Below are 10580 nucleotides of genomic sequence, written 5' to 3'. Positions count from 1 at the left end.
ACACAATCGCCTCCGAACTCATACCCGAACGAATATCTAAATGCTTAGGCCTATTGGCTGCTCCAGGGGAGATGTTCTAGGTCTAAAGGAGTCAGCAGTTTCCTAAGACCATGATTACCAGAGCAACACATGAAAGATACTTAAAATTAAACTAATAATATATTTAATATTAAACTAAAAAAATCAATTTATTAGCAACTATACTTAAAATTACATTTCCACTAGAGGTTTGGAGGGAAGAAACGATGAAGTGTCTCCATCAACAAGCATTATAAGGAGATGTAAATAGGAAGAAGAAGAAGAAAACTGCCGGAGAAGAAGAAGAAGAATAAGTATTTGGGTGTGTCTAGTCTCCTATCTCTGATCCGGTGCCACGGTTAGAAAACTGCCGGAGTAGGCTTCGATTTCGGAATCTTCTGGGTTCGGATCAATCATCGCAGCCTCATGTTCTTCAGCTTCGTCGATTTTGAGAGAGAAAACAGAGAAATCTGTCGAGAGAAAAAAAAAAAAAAAAAAAAAAAATTATTATTTTTTATTTACTCAGCTTCCAATTAAACATTGACACGTACCGTTTCTTAATTGTTGCTTTTGCTACCCGGAGAAGAAACGATGCTCGTTATAATGGGCTTTTTTTTTGTTTTTGTATTTATTTTTACCATACAATATTAATAGGCAACCCATCTAGCAATGCCCACTGGACATGCTCTAAACAGAGCTAGCAGGGGATGGATCTTTGGCTCTTTAATGCCTCTCATTGCGGTGAGGAAGAGCATAAGGTCTTCTTTGCTTCCATTGTATATCAGGAGCCTTGTGATCATATATTCTGCCACTGTCTGAGGATCTAGCTGGAGATCTTCTAGAGGATAAATGAGGGTAATTGTTTGTTCTTGATTCAGTTCGAGATGTGGAATGGGAAACCAAGATGTCGGCCTTTCTTTTTCGAGAGTTGTGCGCTACCATGGAGCATGAGTGTTTGGATGGGTCTCTAGAGTTCTGGCGAGGGGGTAGGAAGTTATTAGCCGGGTATAATAGTTTCTTGTACCCTCGATAGAACTTGACTGGTGAGCAGATCTAGCTGGCTTTGTAGATTTGCTTTTGAAGCCTGGAGTCCAGGGAAATCTTTGATATCATGAGTGAGTCTCTAACAGTGGTGACTACTGGTGACAATGGTTCTTCAGATTCTTGTACTCCAAAAACACTAAAGCTTCCTTACCATTTGAGAATTCCACTATTGTTTCTTTTTGTAGGGGTTTGGAGACCATTAAGTAGAACCTTTATTTTGACTGTAGCAGAAGATATTACAGTATCTTAGATTTCACCGAGTTCCTCTCCAATAAGATGGAGCATCTCCTTTTGCCAAAAGTATCTCAATCTAGAAAGGGATTTGAGACGCGAAGGTGCCAGAGATGACGAAGTTTATACTAAAAAAAAATTACAAATGTATTCTACGTTCAGCCATAGCTTGAAACCTTTTCACCACGGTTTCATTGGTTACACATTCTAATATTTTTTTTTCGATATAAGAAATGAGACAATCACTTCAAAATTGATTGCCAATGAGATTGCTTAACACGGTCTTCACAATCTTCATTCCTGAAAAGCATCTCTCGATAGTTGCGGTTGCAACAGGCAAAATCAAAGCTAACTTTAAAAGCCTATAAACCAGAGGATGAGAAAGTTGTTTCCTGGTTTCTACCATCACTCGTGCAAACATTTCTCAACTTAGCAAACATTTCATCACTTCGCACATTATCAATATAAATATCAAGTTGTTGTTCATGAGATATGCACTCCATTCGACTAAAATCTTTAGGATAAAATTCAGCCAATCTCAATAACTTCCTTTTATCAAACTCATGGAATGAATCAATAGGATTCAAAGCTGCTGTGCAAACAAGTAATTCAGAGTTTACCTCGTTAAAGCGATCGTTAAACTCTTGAAGCTGGATATTTAAGACGGTATAAAAAAAAATTTACTTGGTAGTGATGTAAATTGGTTATGCCCGTCTTTTTGTGTGGCTTCCTTTGATCAATGAAGTCTTCATCCATGTTGAGAATCTCAGTGTTGTGTTTCTCAAAAAAATTTAAAACCTTCTCCACAAAAGAATCCCATCCACTATCTCTTAACTTTTGTAGTTCTTGCTTTGTGGATTCAACTAATGAGATAGCATTTATGATGTTTTGATCTTTTCTTTGTAACGCCATAGAAAAATTCTTTGTCAGTCCTAGAAGAAGCAACATCAAGTGTAGATAGAATACATAATCAAAAGTATGAACGTATTTGAGAAGACCATTTGCTTGACTTCTTTGGACATTTTCTATACCTTCATCCTCAACATAGTCAAGCACCTTAATTGTAGAAGAAAACAAGTCAACTAGCCTCAACAATGTGTTATAGTGAGATCCCCAACGTGTAGTTCATGGTCTTTGAAGTGAAGACTCTTGATTCAACACTTTTCTAGTCTTAATTTCACCACTACTTATTCATTTCTCAATTTCAACCCGCTGAATTTCCCGCATTATATCCTTTCTTTTGCAAGAAGCTATAAGCACGTTCACTAACACAGAAACCTTATCGAAGAAATCCCCAACTTCACAATGTTTCTTGGCAACCGCAACAACAACTAACTGAAGTTGGTGAGCAAAACAGTGTATATAGTATGTTGAGCTACTTTCTCTTGAAATCAATGTTCTCAACCCATTAAGCTCACCTCTCATATTTGCTGCCCCATTATAGCCTTGTCCTCTCAGCTTTCTCATACTCAATCTATATTTAGCAAACAATGAGTCAATACCAGATTTCAAAGATAAAGAACATGTTTCCTTCACATGGATTAGACCAACAAATCTCTCTTTCACTATACCATGTTTATCAACAAAACAAAAAAACTATAGCTATTTGCTCTTTCTTGGAAGAGTCAGGAAGAGTTAGCAGACTCATCCACCAACAGAGCAAAGACATCATCATCAATCTCTTGAAGTATCGAGTGAATTACTTCTTCTGAAAAGCAATTATCAATGTCTTTTTGAATTGGATGAGACACCATTTTGGTTATTTCCAGGAGCATTCTTCAACACAACCTTATTCACAGCCTCATTTTGCTCAGCGGAATACTTCACCAACTCCAAAAAAATTCCCCTGTTACTAGAATCCATTGTCTCATCATGTCCCCGGAACGACAATCCTTGTCTCAATAAGTATCGAAAAGCATCAATCAAAGCATTTATCGAACACGATAGTCATCCTTCATAACATTGGTTTGTTTGTGTAGAGCATGTTTAATTGATTGACCTTGTCTCACCAAATCTTCACACTTTTTCTTAGCTATGTTATGAAAGCTATTTATTTTATTTTTTTGAATAAAATGTTAAATTCAATTCAAAAGAAAAATGGGTTCGTGTTTACAACATGTGCAACGGGAAGCTTAAATTTTGCTGAAAAGAAACAGAGTAAACTTGAGTTAAGAAAATCAAGAAGTAGAGCGGCTTTGCAGCCAAGTTTGGAATCCTGCGGTGTATCTGTGGTCCGCCATCCTCCGGATCGTTGTGCATTGGTTTCGTACTTGTTGGTCTAGCCTCTTTATGAGCTGAGTCGTCGTTGTATGAGCATTGCCGTGTCGGCGGTCATTACGTTCTTTCCAGATGGCGTGAATGGTGGCTTGGAAGATGTAGCGAGCTAGAAACTTCTCCACTCGGGACAGTTGGTGGGCTGAAACGTAATTAAGCAGTGAATTCCAATCTGTAGTGTAATGTGATCCAAACACTCCTTTGGCCAGTGCAGCCCAAATGGCTGAAGAGTAGCTGCAGCCGAAAAAGAGATGGTCGCGTGTTTCAGTGTTGTTTATACAAAGAACACATTGACCGGAGGCGTCTCTGTTCCATTGTAGTAATCTTGCCCCCGTAGGAAGACGGTCGTGAACTGCTAACCAAGCACAAAAGGAATATTTTGGTGTCGTGTGAGTGAACCAAATCCCTTTATACCAAGGAGCTCTAGTAGATGGAATCCGAATATTATTCCAAGTGTCTTTAGTTGAGAAGTCTGGTCTGAAATCGTCACGCTTTCCTCGCCATAGCATTACGTCCATGTGGGTCGTGGTGTTATGACGTTGCTTGGCCATGACTTCCTCAATCGCATTTAGGTGCCCGTGGCGGTGCCTTCTCCTTCGGTGGGTCGACAGCGCCTCAGCCACAGTCATATTGCGAGTAATTCCCAGATCTATAGCACCTCGATACCCTGCAATATCAAACAAAATTCCCATATTAGACCAGTTGTCAAACCCGAAAGAAGTATGCTCACCATTACCAACTTCCAATTTGCATAAGCGCCGAGCTATGTCCTTGTACTTCAAAATCTTTTTCCAAATCCAGGAGCCCATGGTAGTCTTGTTCTTCACAGTCCAAAAAGACTCTTTCTTCAACAGATTCCTGTGAATCCAGCTAAACCACAGGGAATTGCCTTTAGAGAAAATTTTCCAAACCAGCTTTAGGCAGCAGACATCATTTGCCTCCTTTAAATTCCTTAAACCAAGCCCTCCCTCAAACCAAGCCCTCCCTCCTCCTTTGGAGTACAAACTTTACCCCAAGCAATTCAGCTTTGGTTGTCGTCATCTCAACCCTAGACCAGAGAAAAGCAGAACAAAGACGATCCACTTCAGCTATGCATGCGCGAGGAAGCCGAAAAGCGCCCAACCAGAAGTTACAAAGACTCCATATAACAGAACTTATCAAATTGAGTCTGCCAACAAAAGAGAGGTATCGATTAGTCCATGAGCTAATTTTCTGCTTGATGTGCTCTACTAACGGCGAGTAATCAGTGGCAGTTAGACGCTTGGTGACCAGTGGTAAGCCCAAGTAGCGAACAGGCAGCTGTCCAACATCAAAGGCAAACCGGCTAGCAATTTGTTGACGGGCAGTAGACGAGACACCAGCCAAATACAAGGTTGATTTTTCCAGACTTATCTTCAGCCCTGACCTACTCGCAAACAGGTTAAACACAGCATCAATAGAGCGGATCTTGCCATCCGAGAGAACCATGAGATCATCAGCGAAGCTCAAATGAGTCAGCTTTAAGTCCTTACACTGCGGGTGATAACCAAACTGTTCCTCCCCAGCAGCTCTATCTAACATTTTAGAGAGAACATCCATGCAAATGACAAAAAGATAAGGGGGTAAAGAGCATCCTTGACGGAGTCCTCTAGAGCTCTGAAAATAACCCGATAATTCTCCATTAACTTGAACTGAAAATGACGCCGTAGTGACACAAAGAGTAACCCAATGTATAAACGTCGGAGGGAACTGCATAGCGGAGAGAGTATTGACAAGAAACGACCATTGGACAGAATCAAAGGCCTTCGAAATATCAATCTTAATAGCACATCTCTGAGAGACCGAGTCCTTGTGGTAATTCTTAACCAGTTCGGTTGCCAATAACACGTTCTCCATCAACAATCTATCCTTGACAAAAGCTGATTGGTTACCCGCTATGAACTTAGGGAGAATCTGCTTCAACCTATTAGAGATAACTTTTGTAGATAACATTGCAGCACGAAATGGGACGGTAGTCTTTCATTTCCCTCGCATCCAATTTTTTCGGAATGGGAGCAAGAATTGTGGAGTTAATTCCCTTCGGAAGAAAACCCTTAACAAAGAAAGATTGGATTGCAAGCGTAAACTCCTTGCCCAGAACATCCCAAGAGGCTTTGTAAAATTCAGAAGTATACCCATCTGGACCCGGAGACTTGTCATTTGGCATCGAAAAAAGCACTCTCTTGATCTCCTCAGCCGAGACTTCACTTGTGAGCATTTGTTTGTCTTCCTCGGAGCAGCGAAAAGGAAGCAAATCCTGGATATCATGGACCACATAATCCTGTGGAGAAAATTGAAGAAATTCCTTAAAATATCTCACAGCCTCAACATTAATATCAGCCCCCAGCACCACACGACCATCACTGCAAAGAATTTCCCGAATCGAATTCTTAATTTTCCGGGAAACAACCGCCCTGTGAAAAGCTTTATTATTTTGGTCACCCACTTGCAACCAGTGTAACTTCGATAGTTGCTTCAGATACTTCTCCTCTAAACTCGCCACATGATCCCACCGGTTGAAAGCGGCCTTTTCCTCCTCAATGGTGGTGGAGTTGGGGTTAGCTAGATTGTCTCCTATTTTCCGACAAAGAGTGTCATAAGCTTCTTTTGATCTCTTCACAAGATGGCATATCCTCTCTTTTGCCAAGCTGCGAATCTTTGGCTTAAGCCCTTTTAGTTTTTTTGTAAAACGAAACTATTTATACTTTTACCTATATGACCAAACAATCTTTCCGACTTGTTCCAACAATTGAATCCCTCTGTCACAAATCCAATTTTTCCACCTCTTGCTTTGTTTATATCTCCAAACAAATAACATCACAAACAATATGCCTTTTCTGTCTTCACACTGTATTCCAACCGATCACCAAACTGATCAAACCAATTAGGATTAAACCGCCTTAGTGTATTCCCAATATTCCTTACAAGTCGTTGCTCAAAAGTATGACCACGAGGTTGACAAGGTCCTCTAATCTAATACTTACGCCTTACCTCGTCTCTTTGATTAGGATGATATTCTAAAATTGCTTTTCTCTCACTGGGATCATGAGGCAAATCATCTAAATCGATATCAACCGGTGATGGAGATTTTCGTTTCATTAGTAACCTGGAAAACTAAAACAAGTTAGTAAAATTTAAAACCAGACCTTGTTTGAAAACCAATCAAACAAAGATCATGAATTATCATAATAATAACATAAAGGAAAACAAAGTATCAAAATTGGAATTGAATAAAAAACGATCGAAGTTTCAAAAGTTATAACATGATTGAAGCTAAATTAAAATCTAAAATTTAAATAGATTAAATTAAAAAAAAACATACAAAACCTCACGTTAAATTCAGTTCACCATTGATGTTGCAAAGGTTTCCTCAACTGTTTTCAAGTTTTATCACGTAGCCGTCTAGGGGAGAAGGAAGTTTTTTTATTTATTTTAAACAATTGTTTTTTTATTATAATGTAAACCTAATGGACTTTTTCTAAACCAAATAATGAGTCCACATACCATATATAAGCCCGTTATTTGTAGTGGGTTCAAAAATATATAGTAGTGGGGTCTTATTATTATATATAAATAAATAAAAAAATTTCCAAAATTAGGTGGGGTCAGTTGACCCCACTTCCTTCTCTTTGTATCCGCCCCTGACGCCATCTCTCCAGTGGGCCCCATGTTCACCACCAGCACATAGGCCCACCTCTCTTAATGGGCCTCACGTTCTCTCACTAGGCCCATGATCTCATTAACATTTGACAGCCGGTTTGCTACGTCTGGGAGGCTTAAAGACTAGTTTACCAACCCTACAAATAAACACATGATCTTTTCCCTGTGTTTTGTCCTCACGCACACAGTTCCGAAAACCACTTTCCGAAAGGTCACCCATCCTTTGACTACTTCAGCATAAGTACGCTTAACTCTAGAGTTCTCTCAAGACCCTTGAATGAAAAGATAAGTGAACTTTGGTGATATAGGTGGCTAAATCAATTCATTTAAACCTCTCCGCAAACTAGGATCTCACAATTCTCCCCCACTAACAGACTGCAATGTCCTCGTTGTGCACAACGATCGTCACCCCCTGACAGTGTGAGCCCACTACTCCACATTTGTCTGGGTTCGGCTCTAACACCACTTGTAACGCCCCGACCGTCATCTCTCCAGTGGACCCCATGTTCACCACTAGCACATGGGCCCACCTCTCTTAATGGGCCTCATGTCCTCTCACTAGGCCTATGAGTCTATTAACATCCGACGATCGATTTACTAAGTCCGGGAGGCTTAAGGCCCGTGTATTAATTGGTTGTAGTTTTTTCAGCATTTAAATGAGAAAATACTTGGTTCACCCCCTCTTAATTAACCAATCAAAATACAAAAATGTGCCACGTCATTTTTTATTTAACAAAAAGTAAATCAAAATTAAAATAAAAAATAAAGCAAATTAAGGAAACAAATTATGTAGGATTTTTAGTAAGGAAATATATTTTGGTTTGGGTTGACAAAAACATGGTTAGGGTTTAGATTTTGTAACAACAAAATTATATTTTCGGTTTGGGTTGAAAAAATAGTGGTTAGGGTTTAGATTTTGTAATTAAACAAAATTATATTTTGGTTTGACAAAATAATGGTTAGGGTTTAGATTTTGAAATTAGATGAAATTATATTTTGGTTTGGGTTTATAAAAGAGTGGTCAAAGTTTGTTTTATTTTGATTTATTCTTTAAATAAAATATGACTTGGCATATTGTTTATTTTGATTGGAGGGTGAACACAAGTATTGCTCTTTAAATGAAGACTTATTAGTTTTATCCCCAACAATATATGCAATCGTTAAATAATACATATGATATATGTACATGTTCTGTTAGGTGTTCTTCTTGCCTTTTTCTTTATAGGGCTGCCTTCTCCTTTTTGTGATTATTCATTTCAAAACAGTGACATATAGGATGATGGGTAGTTTACCATCGATTCTACTTCCCTAAAATACATTATATGTTTTAGTTTATTTATCCATCTCTCAAACCTTGGATTATAAAAATAGTTTTAAGATTAAGAAAAAAAGTATAAAAAAGCATACCTTCATTTGAGGATTAATAAAAAAACTTTAAAAAGAACAATTGATATGAAGATGAGACTAAAGGTCTTTTAGTTGTAGATAGATCAGAAATATGTGGTCTGGTTCTTGATTTTCATTCATCATCATTTTCTCTGTTGAATGCCACCATGAAACTAGTTATATTAAATTATTAGATCTTGGCGAGAAAAATAAGATTTTGGGGTTTTAGCACGAAAATGTAATTTTGCGTTTTGGTGGGAAAACGTAATTATATGTTTTTGGTGGGAAAACATGATTTTACGTTTTTGCCGGGAAAACATGATTTTACGGTTTTGGCGTGAAAATGTGATTTTGCGTTTTGGTGGGAAAACGTGTTTATACGTTTTTGGTGGGAAAATGTGATTTTACGTTTTGGCGAGAAAACATGATTTTACTGTTTAGGCAGGAAAACAAAATTTTACGGTTTTTGGTTGGAAAATGTGATTTTTTCTTTTTTAGCAGAAAATTTTATTTTACAATTTTTGAAAACAAATTTGAGATATTTGCAAATGTATCATTTACAAATTTTGTAGACAAATAGATTATTGGGATAATAAGGGTATATTGTCATTTGCCATTTTTTGATGAACCATCTTCATCAAGATGATCCAACTTCAGACATCCAAATGACTTTCAAAATTTTGCCTAAAATTTAAAAACTCATCTAAATGACCATCTGGATAATTCTCAAAAATGTTCATTTTTAGAGTTAGACGAACAACATCCTGATGATCCATGCAGATGCTTGACAACTCTTTCTTGTTTTCCAAAAGCTAAGCTTCCACATTTGCTTTCTCTTTCTTGAGAAGAAGTTCTCTCAACTCCCAAATGTTTGGAGTTTTCAAACTAGGTCTCGAATGCCCAATCAATTCACACATTTCATTCCAAGAAAGATAAGTGACAACAATGAAAGTAAGACATGCATTGTACAACCACCTAGTTATACCAACGTAAACTATATTCCTTTGTTTTTTTTATGACAAACACCAAAGATACCTTTTTCTCTTTTTTCGTCCATGTAGAATATCTCTTGGATGAATAGTGGCATATTTATTTAAAGGTGATTTTCCTTTTCTTCGATAGTAGTGCACTAGTTGATGGTTCTCCTCCATCATATACTCATCATCAGCACCAACCTCAGGTTGATGATCCACATTACGAGCTTCTTTCTGAACTTCCTTTTTTATCATGTAATCCCTAAGTAACTTCTGAACATAATATGGAATCTGCTTACATTTTGCAGCAACCATCAACTAAATGAATTTTAACGCGAGTTATTCCTCCATTATAAACATTGAAGGATAAATTACGCTTCCACGTGTTGTTGTTTCTTCTAACACAAGTTCCAAACTTCCTGCCTGGATCCACTTCTCTACCACCACTGTTTCCAATTTCTTCACTATTAGACATTATGAGGGCATGATTAAAATGCAAGAAGAAGAGAAGAAAACAAAAGAATTAGAATTAGCAACAAAAATGAAACAGACCCATGTTTAGTAAGAAACAGAACCGTGATCAGTAGGCCATATTGATTTACTCATTCTCTCACCGCAAAGACGGAGAGAAAAGAAAAGATACATAGGAGGGAAAGAGAAGAGAGATTATACACAAAGACACAAACCTGAGAACTAAGAAAAAAAAGATGCAGAGAGGAATGCAGAGAGGAATGCAGAGAGGAACGCAGAGAGGAGAGGGCAAGTGCATTAGCGGTTCTAGAAAAAGTCCCTCACATTTTTGGTTTTTAATTTAAATCAGAATAACATATAATTGGTAGGAACGTTCCTTATATTGCGACGAATTATACAAGTACTTCGCGCCACGTGGCGTTTTATGATTGGGTGGTGTTTTTTGTAGAGAGAAATTTTTTGGGGTCTCGATTAATCTGGTTTGTATTCTCTCTCTCTCTCTAT

General features: G+C 37.9%; 2 pseudogenes; both read right to left on the bottom strand.

Moving 5' to 3' along the window:
• Window positions 1-1432: 1432 nt before the first annotated feature.
• Window positions 1433-3269, bottom strand: LOC17888677 (annotated as a pseudogene).
• A 201-nt stretch (window positions 3270-3470) lies between these two features.
• Window positions 3471-10580, bottom strand: part of LOC111831060 — a 10123-nt pseudogene continuing 3013 nt past the window's right edge.

This window comes from Capsella rubella, unplaced genomic scaffold (genome assembly GCF_000375325.1).
Source record: "Capsella rubella cultivar Monte Gargano unplaced genomic scaffold, Caprub1_0 scaffold_4, whole genome shotgun sequence".
Taxonomy (NCBI): Eukaryota; Viridiplantae; Streptophyta; class Magnoliopsida; order Brassicales; family Brassicaceae; genus Capsella; species Capsella rubella.
Note: the sequence above shows the minus strand (reverse complement) of the source record. Positions and strands in the feature narration are given on the sequence as shown.